Source organism: Lissotriton vulgaris, chromosome 12 (genome assembly GCF_964263255.1).
Source record: "Lissotriton vulgaris chromosome 12, aLisVul1.2, whole genome shotgun sequence".
NCBI lineage: Eukaryota > Metazoa > Chordata > Amphibia > Caudata > Salamandridae > Lissotriton > Lissotriton vulgaris.
The window spans coordinates 725056637-725073284 of record NC_141700.1 but is presented as its reverse complement, the minus strand read 5'-3'; the positions used below and the strand labels follow the sequence as shown (position 1 = coordinate 725073284).

At 51.7% G+C, this 16648-nt stretch overlaps 1 protein-coding gene across 1 annotated transcript in view; it reads left to right on the top strand.

The window, feature by feature from the left end:
* Nucleotides 1–16648, top strand: part of LOC147678387 (lysophosphatidic acid receptor 6-like) — a 178924-nt gene that overhangs the window by 111002 nt on the left and 51274 nt on the right. The window contains exon 4 of the transcript XR_015302581.1: nucleotides 15958–16087. The gene's annotated coding sequence lies outside the window, so the exon portion shown is untranslated. The remainder of the gene's footprint in view (nucleotides 1–15957; nucleotides 16088–16648) is intronic.

Genomic DNA, 16648 nt, shown 5'->3' with positions numbered 1-16648 from the left:
ACCATACAAAAGAAAGGTGAAAGCAAGTTTAGCCAGCCCTTACAGGTCAGAGAAGTACGAGGCAGGGCGGCTCTCCTCAGCGACGGCAAGGTGTGGTCCCAAGACCGCATGGCCGGAGTCAACAAAATAATAGTGTGGCCCAAGTCCGAGGAGGAAGAGATACGGGTGGACTTCCAAGAAGCAAGACCCCAAACGGTGCACAGCGCAGAAGACCTGTGGGAAGGTGTAGGAGAGGACAATGAGGTGGATGCTCCCAACACAGAGTCTACCGACAGAGATGGTACACCGGCGGGTGTAGCACAGAGAGGAGAGTCGAGAGATGGTGAGAGATCACGAAGTGAGACAGAGGTGGAAGAGAACATGCCGGTAAGACACACCCGCAGTGGCAGGGCAGTTACTGTTCCCTCTCGATATAGAGACTTTGTAATGGATGGACACTAGTTCATGTTTGTCACCCCCTCGGTGCCCCACAGAGACACAGACTCATGAATCTGGGACACTCAGCCAGTTGGGGGGAATGTTATGTTGTTTAAAATAAAAGGGGGGAGATATGTGGTGTGCGCTCTAGTCTATGAGCGTGTACGCGATGACGCGTCACGCCAAAGACTGGAGCGGTAGGCGCGCGCATGCGCAGCAGCGGAGAAGGAGAAGGCGCGAACGGGGGAAAACGGCAGTTGGCGACCGGAGCTTGAGCTAGTTAGACGCTCGGCGCCCTAAGCTCTGTATACCTTAGCAAATTACAATAAATCAATACTTCACTTACATTGGTTCAGTGTGTGAGTGTGGGGGCAAGAAGGAGACTTTACAGAGTATAGCCCCAAGACAGGCGCTAATGAAATCCATTGCTTAAATGAGACATGCTTAATTTGCAAAAGAGCTCACTGGAGCGCTCCCACTACAAAAGGCAAACTCAAATGAAGGTGTGTAATCAATATCATCTGGTATTAGACTTTGTACTCTACAGTCTTGAGGGGCTTTCTTTTTGTCAAGTTTGGACAGGAGCATGGTGTCCAGCTGCTACTTTTCTTGGCATGGTGAGTGTTGCCAAAGAAAAGAATAAACTTTCAAATTCATGGCGTTTTTTTTCATGAGACTAAAAGGAAGTCGTGAGCTCTTATTTTGACAAAGCGGAGCTCTAGATTGCGTACGTCAGAGCACCCGTTTATTTTAAGGTGACCGTTACACACCTAGTCAAATGCTAGACATTGATGGTAAAACGGCCAAATTATTCATTCTAATGACACAAATTCTGAACATAGTGAGAATTTGACAAACTTGCAATGAATACATCGTATAATAAAAGTTATATCCAGAGAGTCATTTTCTTACAGAATACTATAAATAAGTATAAATACCTAAAAATCGCAAACTCCCGCAACTCTTCAGCCGATTACAAGGCAGTACAAATATGTGCGCATCTCGCCCTCTAGCGGTGGAATTATGAATCATTTCAACGCTCAGAACACATTCTTATGGAGGTGGCCAGAGCTTGGTTCTGTTGATGAGAAGGGGAGAGTGGTTGAAACCTAATGTGTTCCCTTGGCGCTAGTTCAGAAAGGCACCTGCTTCCTCATACCAGTCTGCTTGGCATGGCGGGGAAAGGAACACGCAGACCAATTTCAAAGACCAGTGAAGTGCACCACTGCCCTCAGCTCTCAGACGGAGTGCTCTGTGCCATCCCCTCACAGCCAATCACGCTGCTCTACAGGCCCCAGTGTGTCTGACATAAAATATATAGCCAATTATCCTGAAGCTTACTTGAAGCTATGCGCTTGCCCGAGGCCACCGCAGGAGGACACTCAAGAGGGCAGCCCTCTAGTGGCATCGGGCACCCCAAATCCCCCTCCTCCTGAGGGGGCAGGGACTCTGGTGGAGTCCCCTTCCTGGGTGCGGGTGGTGCAGCGGCATGTCGGGTGCGAGAGGCGGGGTGAGGGGTATATAGGTGCCTCCCACCACGCTGATGAACTCTTTGTCGCACCGGACACGCCACGGCCGCTGCCTCGCTGGACACGCCGTCTGTGTTGCTGCTTGCTACGGGTCTGGTGTCCTGAGTTCAGTCAGTCTAGAAGCGAGGTGAGTCAATCAGCCCCCCCCCCCGCCCTCCACGTAGGCCATTGCCGGAGTGGGCCCCATCCCAGTTTCAAGCTCCCTGGTCTGGCCCTGCTGTAGGAGGCCCACTGGGTTGGTGCCTACGGTCGGAGTTGGGGCAAGGGACTGGGTCAGTAGAGGGATTATGGGGGGGTTTAAAGCTTCCCGGCCTTACGACGCTCAGGCCAGTCTTAGCAGCGGCAGACGACAGAGCTTCTTTAACTTCTTGTTCCACCCTCCAGTCACGGCCCGTTGTAGTGGGGATGCTGCAAAGGGCAGCAAGCAGCGCAGTGGGCCCGACCACTAGGTGTAGGACCTCATGAAGTGCCGGCCTCAGCAGCCATGCTAGGCCTTGCAGGACTTTGTCCCCCCGCTGGACAGCATGTGTGCACGCTATTCAGGGAGGTCGCGCTGTTTGGTTGCAGAAACAAAGAGGTTAGTGGCTTGTCTCCCCCTGGATCATATCCTTGGGGTGGAACCCCTTATCAACACATCTTCCCCCAGCTTTATCACGGTGCCCAAGTAGCGGAGGCTTGCCAGAGGTTGCGGAGGGGACACTCGTGGCTGCGAGTCTAGTGGGCTAGTCTAGTGGGCTTCCCTGTGCCCGCGCCCCTGACGAATGACCTCGGTGCTGACTCCCTGCAAGCTGCAGAGTGCTATTGTCGGGGTGCATCGCGTTTCCGCCCCCCCTCCTTTTTGCCTTATCCGCCTTGTTATCAGCATGACGGTGTCTTGTGGGTGGGGAGTGGGGTGCCATCGGGAGCGGTCGGGCGTTGTGGCAGATCCGGGTGGGCTCGCCTCTCCCTCAGCCATTGATCAAGTTGCGGTGTGGAGAAATTACCGCCAGGCATGATTGGATGTTCAGGTCCTAACCACCCCCCCCCCCCTCCCCATGGCAACGCTGGTTCGGTTCGCGGAGTTACAGGATGATCCTGAGGCGGAAAGGTACTCAGGGGTACCCTCTTCAGGAGCACAAAGGGTGCTGAGGCCTAATATCCCCAGGACGTCTGTGTGGTGGACCCTGGGGTGCGACGGCGCCCCGTCTGTCCTACGGGCGGTTGGAAACCTGTACAACCGGGGGTCGCTTGAACGCTCCGCCCCTCGTAGGGGGGGGGGCGTGAGCAAGAGGGTGGAGCGATGGTTCACCAGAAGTGGGAGTGGCTATCCACTCACCACAACCGCTAAGCACCGATTAGCTAAGGCCACGATGCAAGTTGGCCTATCAGGTGGTAGGCCTTTGGATCGTCTGTAAGATAACATGTTGGCATATGTATATGCTAATAAACCTGCAGCGACTTTATCCCAACAAAAAGTTGTCTTGTCTGCCTATTTACGATACTGCATGTTGCTGCGGGAGGGCTGGTGAGTGGGCCGATATTGGCACTAAGGATGTTCAGGTCCTAACCGCCCCCCCTTCCCCATGGCAACGCTGGTTCGGTCCGGCGGGCGGGGAGATCACCATGGGAGGCAGAAAGCCTGTGAGGCAGCACCGCTCCCCCGCCCGCCCCCCTGGGCAGCGGCAACGCTGGTCACAGGGTCCGCGTGCTGCAGGGTGCCAGTCGGGAAGAGCATGGGTTCTGGGAGTCCGTTTGCACTCCTGAGGAGAAGGGCCACGCACGGGCCTTCCCCATGCGACGCGGCTCACGGGCGGCGGGCTTGCGTCCCCCACTGGTGGATGCCCATGTGCAGCCTGCCTAACACGGGCCTAGGCGAGATCACATTCAGCCTCGGGACATACCTGCGTTCAGGAGGCCTATAGAAGAGGCAGGTCTGTCTTTGGTGCGAATGGCGCCTGGGGCTACGGTCACTTTTTGCGCCCCCATGTCACGAAGAGCATGCTCTCTTTTTGGAGTGGCACGGATACCAGCAGGCACGGAGCATGCGTGGCGTCTGCATGTTCTAGGGAAGGAGAGGCATGCAGCTCCCACTGTCTGCATCAGGGTGGCCAGGGGCGAACTTACCACTGTTCTTTGTGCCTACTCTTTCCATCACAGTTCTGTGTTCCAGACGAGTGTGCTGTGTTGAGGGCCCCAACCCCGCGGCGTCCGCGGGGCCCTGGGTTGCACCCCTGGGTGTGGGCGGCAGCGGGTTGGGGGCTGCAGAAGGGGGAGAGACGTTCCTCTGAGCAGCGGTTTTCCATTATAGCAAACAACTGGGGTCCAAGGCGCTGCGTTCAGGGCGTCGGCCGCTCAGGTGGCCCGTGTGGGCGGGGTGGAGCTGTGTAAATGTCCTTCCCCGTTGGGATGGCGGGGCGAGTGTAGGTCAAGCCATTAGGGGTCCCCCCTCTGAACTACAAGGCAGTTTTTGGCCAGGACCGGGTGAGGCCCGCATGCGTGGTCCCGTGGAGCTGGGGCCGCTCCACAGCGCTGGAAGCGCCTTAGTGAGGTTGCACTGCCCAATAACATAACCAGGTATGGAATCGGTGCATGGAGGCAGCAGGTCATTGCTCGGTGATACTTTAAATATTGGTTTTAGTTGAGCTACTTACTATGTTATAATTTCTAATCTTGTTGTTCAAGCAATTTTAAGCAACTCAATTCAGTAAACTTGGCAAATTTAAAGGCTGAGCCAACCCTTTCCAAGTTAAGAAATCTTGAGCATGTTGAATGATAAGTGTAAGGTTACTTTTCTAGCGCTACTGCTTTTGGATGCTGAAGCCTCCACAGAAATTGCACAGCACCTAAGTTTGAGCCGAGAGTTTCTAGCACTTGGCAGGCCACCGGGGCTTATGATTGTTACCACATGGTGGCACTGTTTGTGCGGCATATAACTGCAGCATATCACTCCGCCATACTGTGCACTACAGAGGCTGCTGATTGAGCTCCATTGGAGTGCCTTCTTGCAGCCACGGTGCCAGTTGTGCTTGGAGACTGATAACATGAGCACCTCTCAATCGTGCGAGTAGGGGGGATGCCACGATGTATCAGGTCCACCAGGTGACACTGCGCATCCCATGCTTTGTTGACTCGAGGGGTCTTACACCTACTCGTGCAACGCTCCTTGTACTGGGAAATGTTTTCCTGGAGCCGGTTCTCGCGCTGGTTGGTTGGTCTACATCAGGGGTCTCCAACCAGTAGCTCGTGAGCTACTGTAGCTCTTGAGCTTACTCTGAGTAGCTCACCTGTGTGCAGCCCAGCTTATCAAATTAGAATGATTTTGCTTGCTAGAAATAAAATACATATAAAGACATTGAAATTATACTGCACTAATAATATTAGTAGCTGTTATTGTGTTTTATTGAACATAAGTAGCTCTCAGTACAGAAAAGGTTGGCAACCCCTGGTCTACATCCTCTTCTCCAAGAGGTGCCTCCCCCCTCTTTTGTTAAGTGTAGCGCGTAGCAATACGGTCACGAGATTGAGCCACGCATCCCTCAAAGCGTATGGTCAAGTCAAGTCATAAAATTTGTATAGCGCACTACATACCCAGAGGGTTTCAAGGCGCTTAGGAAGGGGAGGAGGATTATTTGTCAAATATCCACGTTTTAAGCTGCTTTCTGAACGCTAGGTGGTTCTGGGTGAGGCGAAGGTAAGCGGGGAGTGAGTTCCATGTTTTAGCGGCCAGGTATGAAAAGGATCTGCCTCCCATGGTGGTCTTGTTGATGCGAGGTACAGTGGCGAAGGCTTGGCTGGAAGAGCGAAGTTGGCGGGAGGGGGTGTAGAAGGACAGTCGAGAGTTGAGGCAATCTGGTCCGATGTCGTAGAGTGATTTGTGTGCGTGGGTAAGCAGTCGGAAAGTGATCCTCTTGTTGACGGGTAGCCAGTGGAGGTCTTTAAGGTGACCAGAGATGTGTTCGTTGCGTGGGATGTCTAATATGAGCCTGGCTGAGGCGTTTTGGATTCGTTGTAGTTTCTTCTGGAGTTTAGCGGTGGTACCTGCGTAGAGGGTGTTTCCGTAGTCCAGTCGGCTCGTGACTAGAGCGTGGGTGACCGTTTTCCTTGTTTCGGAGGGGATCCAGCGAAATGTTTTTCTGAGCATGCGAAGAATGTTAAAGCAGGAAGAGGATACAGCGCTGACTTGTCTGTTCATTGAGAGTGAAGAATCCAGGATGACGCCAAGGTTCCGTGCGTGGTCTGTCGGGATGGGTGCTTTTCCGAGGGCTTCCGGCCACCAGGAGTCGTCCCATGCAGAGGGGGATGTACCTAAGATGAGGACTTCTGTTTTGTCTGAGTTCAGTTTCAGACGGCTTTGTTTCATCCATTCGGCGACTTCTTTCATTCCTTCGTGTAAGTTAGTTTTGGCGGTGCTGGGGTCCTTGGTGAGAGAAAGGATCAGTTGAGTGACATCCGCGTAAGAGATGATGTTGAGGTTGTGTTGGCGGGCGATGGTCGCGAGGGGGCTCATGTACACGTTGAAGAGGGTGGGACTGAGTGAGGATCCTTGAGGTACGCCGCAGATGACTTCAGAGGCCTCGGACTTGAATGGTGGGAGGCGGACTCTCTGGGTTCTTCCGGTGAGGAATGAGGTGATCCAATCGAGTGCTTTTCCTTGGATTCCGATGTTATTGAGGCGTTGTAGAAGGGTGCTGTGGCAGACTGTGTCGAATGCTGCCGAGAGGTCGAGGAGGATGAGGGCGACTGTGTCACCATTGTCCAGTAGAGTTCGAATGTCGTCTGTTGCTGCGATGAGGGCGGTCTCGGTGCTGTGTTTGGCTCGGAAGCCAGATTGTGAGGGGTCGAGGGATTTGTTGGCTTCGAGGAAGGCGGCGAGCTGATTGTTGACGGCTTTCTCGATGACTTTGGTCATCGATGGTCAAATCTGAGCCCACACAGGGCTGAAAACTGACATGCCCGGTGTTAGGGCATTTGTGAGGGGAGTCGGTTTCACTGCTTAGGTTGACAGCAGCAGTGGCGTCGTATATTTAGCGGCCTGCTTGCAAACTTTGCCCCAGTATCAAAAGACGACGAACTACCTGACTTGGTTTGTGAAGGGATGTCCCTTGATTAGTTTCTTTGCTGAAAGGGGGAAAATAAATGTCAATCATTTCTAAAAGGTGCATGGCAAGTGTTATCAGGGTTTCTCTGGGCCAATTGTATCCCATTTTTAGAGGAGTTCCATATGTGATCCCAGAGGCTTAAGGGTAAGACGCCGGCCTCCTGTCATTAAGGGTTATGAGATTGCTGCACATCTGGGGTGGAAGATTGGCATTTGCATGTCCTAGCCTTGTAATTGTTGTAATCAGGGCACAAGTCGTAAAAAAAGAAGTGGGGGGACGCTGTCACCGAAAGTGACGTCACAACAGGAAGTGACGTCACTAAAGGTGCCGCGCTCCTCGTCCCAGAGAGGCCAAAGAGTGAAGTCCAGCTGTTTGCAGGGGGGATGGCGTCTCCCAGGTAAAATAAGTGGGGGGACGCGATCCACCCACGTGGTACCTCGACTCGAGCCCTGGTTGTAATCAGTAACCAGTAATCTGCAACCCGTGTCGCAGGATGTCTGCTTAGTTATGGTATCGCAGCAAATGTTGATGTCCGGCGGGCGAAGCAATGACGTGCCTGGTCTTGCCTGGGCGCACATTGATTGATTAATACCTTCTCTCTGTTGGCAATGCACAGACTTCTTCTGCGTGGGGGGCTCTGGCGTTTTTAACACGCCATTTTGAAGGTTTGAGGTCAAGAGTGCATATTTGTGCACAACGGCACATGCAGTAGTATTAGCAGCTGCCCTTTGTAGACACTTATTTGGGGGCCCCTGTTTGGAACAGCTTTGAATTTGATGCAGTCCAGATCTTTCATGCGCACTTTGGTAAGAGTTACTGGCAGTGCACGGGCACACTCTTCCAATTTATAAAAGTGTTGGCATACAATATTTGGGGATGGTGAGGTGTTTGCAATATGGTAACACAGCAGCAGCTCACTAATAGTACTGAAAAGAATAGGTGACTCTACCCCTTAGCATATATGAGATTCTGTTTTGATCCAAAAGAAACCTTTTAGTGATGTTGTCAGTGTGGAACACATGGCTCAAGCGGCGCATGGTGAAGCTTAGCAGGAAGGCATACCGGGGTCGGTAATCAGAGCGCTGTGGGTCGGTAGTGCGACCGTTGGTGTTAGTTTTGCTCTCACAGGTTGAGAAGAATAAAAGAAACTTGTACTTGGTTGGCTCCAATTTAATAACGGACAGTGGGGCATATTACCAAGGGCCTTATTGCCGCTTTAGCAGGAATTTTTCCCGCTAAAGCGGCGATAATTTAATCACCCTATTACCTAGCTAAGCGCGAATATCTCCAAAAGCTAACGCCTGCCCCGAGCAGTTCTTAGCCATGTTATCCAATGGTAGGTGGATAACATGGCTAAGAGCATTAGCTCGGTAATGCATGAATATCGCTGACTTTTCAGCGATATTCATGCATTTCGGCCGATTTTTATCGCTTAGGAGATAAACCTTGATAATAGCAAGGTTTCTAAGCGATAAAAATAGGCGAAGCACGGCGATAAAATTATAGCCGCTAACCAAGCTGAGCGATAATTATCGCTTATTCTTGGTAATATGCCCCTGTGTCTTCGCAAGCACATGGATTTGGCTAATCTGTGGGTGGAGAACGGAAAATTAAGGGACCACTCATAAATGGGGCGCAATTCCGAAGGTGGTCAAATCATCCTTAGGCATCATAGGTATAAAGCATTCAAGAAGGCTATTAAGGGATCCCTTTGAACATGCTCTGGTACCCCGAAAGGTGTGGATTGTCTCATGACTTCAGATTTGTGAGGATAAACTCCTGAGGAGTTGCCTCGGATCAGTGGTCTTCATTTAATTAGCCTTCATGGCTGCAGTTCCAGAATTTTCATTTTCTGTTATGTTCAGTTATAGCTCGTCACCAGCCAAGGTCACATGTTACAGATTATGCGAAAACAGGTAAAGAAAGCACCTTATTCGAAGTTGCCCCTTATAGCAAGAGCCCTTGCACCGCAATGAGTGGTTACACTGGATATGCCTCTTTTAAGTCACTTGGCATTCGGTTAATGATTATCGGGTTTCAGATAGAAGGGACAGGGTTTCGTCTGACTATGACTGGGTTTTCATGCAATTTACCTGTTTATAGAGTGGCATGGTTGATTTCAGTTGATTGGTGATGTTGCTTAGTGTAATGGTATCACTTGCGGTTGAGCTTGCTATGCGTTGAATGGAGACATATTTTTCAACGTAAGCGTGACAGACCCACCAGTTCAGAATGGAAGCATTTTCAATATGCTACACAACATGCCAGAATTGAGGCTTCAATTATCTTATTCAGCTAACAAGTATTGTTAAAGCCAATGGTACTGGCATGTTGTAGGTTTACTGTGGTTTTGTTGTATATATCCGGAGGCAATGTCAGATGGCGCAAAACACCAGCCAGCCGCACACTAAGCTTAGCACGAAACGCCAACGTACGGGACAGCCATGCCAGATTGCATTGACCGCGCAAACAGGAGGGAGCCTGTGGGCCACTGTTCGGCCAGAGGACCGAGGCTGAGGTAACACAGACCTTGTGTGAGACAACCGTTGCTCATGTAGAGTGGTCTCATAGGCAGGGCGTGCCTAGCATCAACAGTGAGGGCTCAAAAAGCGATGAATGCTTGGTCTTTTCGCATTGGCAGGCAAATTCTGGGTGGGCTTACCTCGGCATGTCACCTTGCAGTGGTTGCACTGACTGGTGATACTGGCTGGCGCAGTGCTTGGTCATCAGTCTGTACCCTCGTACAGGGGATCATCCTGGGAAAGGGGCATATTAGTGCTTAGTCACCCTAGAATGATATGCACAACTGGCACACGGCGCGTCAGAGTTGGTGTCACACAGAACTGCGCGATGTCTCATAGGGCACACTCACTGCCTGTTGTCATGGTGCAGGATAATTATTGTTTTACTCTAGGAAACTCATCTTATGCCCATGTTCTGTCTGCCTTTGCCACTGGTTACCAGCCCAATGGTGGGAAGTATAATTTTACACTTTACCTGGAAATTATACCGCAAAGGAGGCACTGTGAAATGCTGAGATGTATTGGGCACAAGCGCCTTTATGAGGAACATCTGCTGGCACCATATAGGGACAGGTACCATGTACTCTGGGAGGGCATCCCTCTGCAACCATGGGCAGGTTTGAGGTCGCTTCAGTTATGACATACTCACCGGCGCTTTAGCCTGGGCAGCAGGCGGGGGGTGGTAGTTGCCATCTAACAAGTGTGCTGCAGTGCAAAAAAAATAAAATCTGGTAAAACACTGCGTTAGAGCCAAACGGCGACAGGGTTCTAGATCATTTGGCATTCCCAATATTCAGGAGAGGGCAGGTATTTGCTCAGGATGTTCCCCTCTGGTTCCCACAGACTTGCCTGCCCCCTGGGTTATCTTTCTATGGGATGGGATAGAACCTGAGACTGGAAGGGGCATCTTCTGCGACCACTACTTGGGTTGTCCCTAAGTTTTGGGGTCAAACTAGGTTGAATCATTAAGTCTACAGTACTTAGGAAGCATCCAGCATTCCTTCAATCCCAGTAAGGGCAGTTAGCGAGAGATAAGTATCAGCGAGTGGGTAGCATATACCGGCTATTCAGTGACATCGAGTCCCGGGGGCACGCGTGCTTCAAAAAAACACAGAGCTGCAACCAGAAAAGTGCCAGGTGGCAACAACCAGTAAATAGGTTTAAGATGTGTATCTATGGCCTTACAGCTGTGTGAAGCCAGTCTCATTTTTAGGTACCCCCAGGTGGAAATTGGGTGCTTTTCAAGGTTCTCATGACCAATGCGGTTTGTGGTAGCTCCTAGCGGGGCAAATGAAGGTGTATGCAGCAAAACAGTAAACTGGGGATCTGGCATTCTGACACTTTTGCGGGTTGAAAGCATCCGGAGTCAGAGATGGACAGTGGGTACTGTGCATCTGTGATCCGACAGCAGTTAAGAAAGTGGGGTGCGCTGCGTAAGTTGTCACTGCATGAAAAGGTGAGGTGCCTCCAATAGTGGGCACAAGACAAATATTGTTTCAAACCTGATTTACACCATTAAGGTGTTCACCAGGGTTTATCAAGCAAAGGGGTTTGTACAAGCGTCTGGTCAATGAAGCATCGTAGGTGCACCCCAGAACCAAGGGTAGGTGGCATGTTCCTGCAGTAAAGCTTATATGCCCCACCGGTTTAGCTATATTAGCCCCGCTGGGTGGGGATGCTGCCAGCCAACATAGTGAGCTGCTGTCCCAGGAAATGGGGAAACAAGGTGCCAAGCACAAAAGGCTACTATGTAATAGAGCATTTGGCATGTCCAGTGTTCAACAAAAAAATTAAATTCAAGGGGCAGATTATTTTCCACCCCAGGGGCTGCTCAGCCTTCCCTCCCCCTATTCGTGAACATGCTAGGGTGGGGGTAAGTAGGACTTAGTCAATCCTTATGTTAGGCATCATATGACCGGCAGTGGGCACTGTATAAAATCAGACATTCTCTGAGCCAGTATGCCTACGAGGTTTCACCACAGAGGGAGCTGAGTTGGCGATCCCCATAAGGATTAAGGGATGCCGGGCAAGGGCAGGAGACCCCCTTGCTCATTGTCACATACTTCTGGTTATGGACACTCAGGTGTGTCATGATTTAGAAAGCTAAAGGACTGTGCAAATGCTAAAGTATAATCCTTCTCGTCCTAATAAATTAAAGTAGGCAGGCGGGGGTGGGAGCGGTCATCTAACAAGTGGGCTGCTGTCCCTTAGATGTGGGGCACAGGTGTGCAGGACACACAGTGCTAGTTAGATGGCAGCTAAGTGAGATCAGCAAATTTAGGGGGTTATGTGAGCCATAGTGTCTGAATCCGCCCCGCTCTGAGCTGGCACGGGGCAGAGTCATGTGAAGCAGTGGAACTTTCCCATAGGAGGATTAGTTATTGGCACAAGTTCAGAGGCCAAAAGAGCTTTTGGTTTCATGAGACACTAGCGGATCCTGGCTAACATCAAGGGCTATTGGGATATAGATGGGGTTCAGCTATCAGTAGGGAGGGACCCCTTCCCTTAGATTGGCAGGAGGCCTGTAAATGAGAAGTTGCAGGTGAGAAAGGAGCTGTTTTGGTGGGGGGCCTGTCGGCGACGGTGGCCACCTCCAGAGCTGTGGCGAATTTACAGGGCGATCTGGAAGCAAATGGGTACAGAAGGGTACCTCTGCACGGCACATAGGGGTGCCAGATCCAAAACCCAGGAGCCTCATGGGAGGTTCCTGGAAACCCTGTTGGCACCCCATTAGTCATTCGGGCGGTTGTGGGCCTGAACAACTGGAGGCTTGCCTTGCTACGCTCCACCCTGAAAGGGGCGTGAGTAATAAGGGACCAGGTGTCACCTGAACGGGGAGAAGGATCAACAGAAGGAGCAGCACAGATGGGGTTTGCCCCACTGCTGCTCGGCTCATCAAGCGGGCAGGCGGCACAGATGGTTGCCTGCCCTTGGATTGCCCATAAGATAACTCACCATATTACATAACGTTGTATGTAATAAACCTGCAGCAGTTTTCCCAAAACAAAATCTGTGTGGTGTGTACTTATTTGCATACATGCTATGTGCTTGGGGATGGGGAGTGTTGCCATGATGGTGCTATGTGGCTGCCCAAGGCCACCACAGGAGGCCACTCAAGAGGGCAGCCCTCTAGTGGCATTGGGCACCCCACACCCCCCTCCTCCTGATGGGGCAGGGACTCTGGTGGAGTCCCCTTCTTGGGTGCGGGCGGTGCCGCGTCATGTCCGGTGCGCGAGGTGGGGTGAGGGGTATATAGGTCCCCACCACCACGCTGACGACCTCTTTGTCGCACTGGACACGCCACGGCCGCTGCCTCGCTGGACATGCCGTTTCCCAACCCTACCGCTTACCCGGCGTGGCTGGTGGCAGGAAGTATGGTGAGAATGTTGTAATGTTGTTCTTTTTTCATTGCAGGCGGAGTTACAGGGCGATCTGGAAGCAAATGGTTACAGAATGGTACCTCTGCACGGCACATAGGGGTGCCAGAGCCAAAGCCCAGGAGTCTCATTGGAGGTTACTGGAAACCGCGTCGGCCCCCCGTTAGTCCTTCGGGTGGTTGTGGGCCTGAACAACCGGGGGCTTGCCTGCTACGCTCCACCCTGAAAGGGGCGTGAGTAATAAGGGACCAGTGTCATGTGATCCCGGAGGAGGATCACCAGAAGGGGCAGCACAGATGGGTTTGCCCCAGTGCTGATCGGCTCATCAGGCGGGCAGGCGGCACAGATGGTTGCCTGCCCTTGGATCGCCCGTAAGATAACCCATCATATACATAACGGTGTATGTAATACACCTGCAGCAGATTTCTCAAAACAAAATCTGTGTGGTGTGTACTTATTTGCATGCATGCTATATGCTTGGGGATGGGGAGTGTTGCCATGATGGAGCTATGCGGCTGCCCAAGGCCACCTCAGGAGGCCACTCAAGAGGGCAGCCCTCTAGTGGTATTGGGCAACCCACACCCCCCTCCTCCTGAGGGGGCAGGTACTCTGGTGGAGTCCCCTTCTTGGGCGCAAGCGGTGCCGTGTCATGTCCGGTGAGCGAGGTGGGGTGAGGGGAATATAGCTCCCCCCCCACCACGCTGACGACCTCTTTGTCGCACCGGGCACGCCACGGCCGCTGCCTCGCTGGACACGCCGTCTCCCACCCTACTGCTTACCCGGCGTGGCTGGTGGCAGGAAGTATGGTGAGAATGTTGTAATGTTGTACTTTTTTTGTTGCAGGCGGAGTTACAGGGTGATCTGAAAGCAAATGGGTACAGAAGGGTACCTCTGCACGGCACATAGGGGTGCCAGAGCCAAAGCCCAGGAGCCTCATTGGAGGTTCCTGGAAACCCTGTTGGCGCCCCGTTAGTCCTTCAGGCGGTTGTGCGCCTGAACTACCGGGGGCTTGCCTTGCTACGCTCCGCCCTGAAAGGGGAGTGAGTAATAAGGGACCAGGTGTCACGTGAATCGGGAGGAGGATCACCAGAAGGGGTCGCACAGATGGGGTTCGCACCAGTGCTGCTTGGCTCATCAGTCTGCACAGATGGTTGCCTGCTTTTGGATCGCCCGTAAGATAACCCACCATATTACATAACATTGTATGTAATAAACCTGCAGCAGTTTTCCCAAAACAAAATCTGTGTGGTGTGTACTTATTTGCATGCATGCTATGTGCTTGGGGGTGGGGACTGTTGCCATGATGGTGCTATGGGGCTGTCGGGCATACATTGGTTGCTGTTAGTCAAGCTCCATGAATGAGTACTCTGCCTGCACTGAGGGGGTTGATATGCAGAGGGAAAATGTTTGACTGCTATGCTGAAGGCCCCCGTTGGCTTTAACCGACTGGATGCAATGGGGATGAAGAGTGGTCTAGGAACTTGGAAGCATGTTTGTTTGTCGAGGAACACAAGAGATGGGAAACTCTGCTGTGTGTTTTGTGAATGCGCACTGATGTGTGTTTGTTTGCTTCTGTGTGTTGGTGGCCTCATGTTAGAAGACTGTCTTTGGGGTGCACGATGAGGATGGTCTCCACACTGTTGTTGAAGCGTTCCTGTGCTTAAAAAGCATGCTTTCTTCAAAGCCTTAGGGCAGGAGCACTTTCTTTAATGCCACCGTCTGCAACCAGCGGCACAAATTAAGCAATATCGGAGGAGGGGGAGCGATAACAGCTGGGGGAAGATTAAGAAAGAGAAAAACAAAAAATGAGTAAAAGGTAATGTTCTGTTTTCGGGATAGTTCCAGAGATAAGAACTATCAGACATAATAGGATGTGAGTTTTTAGAAAGTGGTTCCCAGTTATATATCAATCGGGGCATAGAGCGAGTTAAAGTAGAGATAACGAGAGAGATGTTAAGCACAGTACACAGGAGATGATATCTGACCCAGGGGCCTACGCACCCCACTCACCTGGACCCTGGATTCGGGGACCCCGGTCACTTCGGAGATGTGTGTCCTGCTGCTGAAGTCAGGGTAGGGATTGAGGTGAAAAGCTTCCCTCAGGTGGGCGAGCTGATCTGTACCGAAGCTGGTCCTCTTCCTGCCGCCCCCTCCAGGTGAGGGCCCTGAGGGCTCTGGAGAGGGCAGAGGGGGTCCGGTCATCTTAAAGCCACCGCCAGGAGACATCCAGAGCTCTTCTGAGGGCACTTTATGTCTGGCACTCTTGAGGGCACTGCCAGGAGCCATCCAGGGCCCTTCCGAGGGCCTAGCAGGCCTAGCCGTCTTGAGGGCACCGCCAGGAGACATTGAGGCCCCTTCTGAGGGCACAGCAGACCTGGCCCACTTGAGGGCACCGCCAGGAGACATTGAGGACTCTGGAGAGGACACACCAGGCCCGGACCTCTTGAAGGCTTTGCCAGGAGAAATCGAGGCCTCTTCTGATGGTACAGCAGGTCTGGCCCTCTTAAGGGCACCGCCAGGAGACTCGCTAGAGTTAGTGCATGCGCAGCCCTTGCGAGACATTTAGTAGCTGCTTCAAAAAGCCTTACCTTGTCGGCCACCAGCTTGCTAAAATGCGCACAAGCGCGCGCCAAGTGCACAGCACTTTTTCCGGTCGCACGCATGCGCACAACTCGCATCACCACTCGCAGTTTTTTTCGCACGGCCAATGCTTATTTTTGTGTGCGCGTGAGGCAGAGGCTGAGGCATTTTGCAGGTATGTAGATGGTACAACAATGTTAACACTCCCTGGAGCTATACGACTATATCAATTAGCTGTTTACATTATGGATTAAAGCCACAGCCCATTGCATTTTAACAACTGCTATTACTACTGTCTTCCAGCGCTGAGAGTGGCTGATTGTGAGGGTATTGATTTTGATAATTGCTTTAATCCAAGTCTATGCGTATGTGCATGATTTGTCACACTCTTGTTGTTTTCCCCGCATTGCAGTGCACATGAGCAATCACGCCACCAATCTGTTTGTCTTCGCAGTGATCCGTCCCAATAGTGGCCAGAACCGTCTTCCGCTTCCCGCCGCCTGAACCAAGCACCCATCTCCGCCAATCACATAGCAGCATGACCGGGAGGCAGTACAACAAATAAGGGCACCGACTGAGAGCAGGTAAGACACGTTGAATAACAAAACCAATGCAGACATGAGATAAGGGCAGACCCAGCAACACAAGCAAACTATGGACGACCTCCTCAAACAAGAGTAGGAAAAGAAGCTAAATACACAGAAGAGTGAATCTGGGGCCCGAGAGAAAGTCCAAACGTAACAACCTTGTAAGTGTAATGTTTGGTGGTGTGGTTTTAGGTTTTTCGACTGCAACATTATTTCAAGGCCGTAACGCAGGCATCTGCCGCCCCTCTAGGAGACCCCCAACTCTTCAAGGGACCCCATGCATCCCAAGATTGATGAATATCTATGAGAATGGTTGACTCATGGGCCCCTAATCACATTCTGCTGGGGGCGTAATGTTTCTCATGCCACTTAATTCTCTGGTTCACTATGCGAACATGGAAGTCTCTCATGAGCAGGATAAACTGGCATCAAAATAATGTGGCTTCTGTACACTACTCTTCGCAGAGCTTTCACTAACAATCCTATCCAGGCCCTTGCATGACCATCATTTAGACATAAACTGTGATTCAGGGAGATGTTTCAGGAGGTTGAAGACCA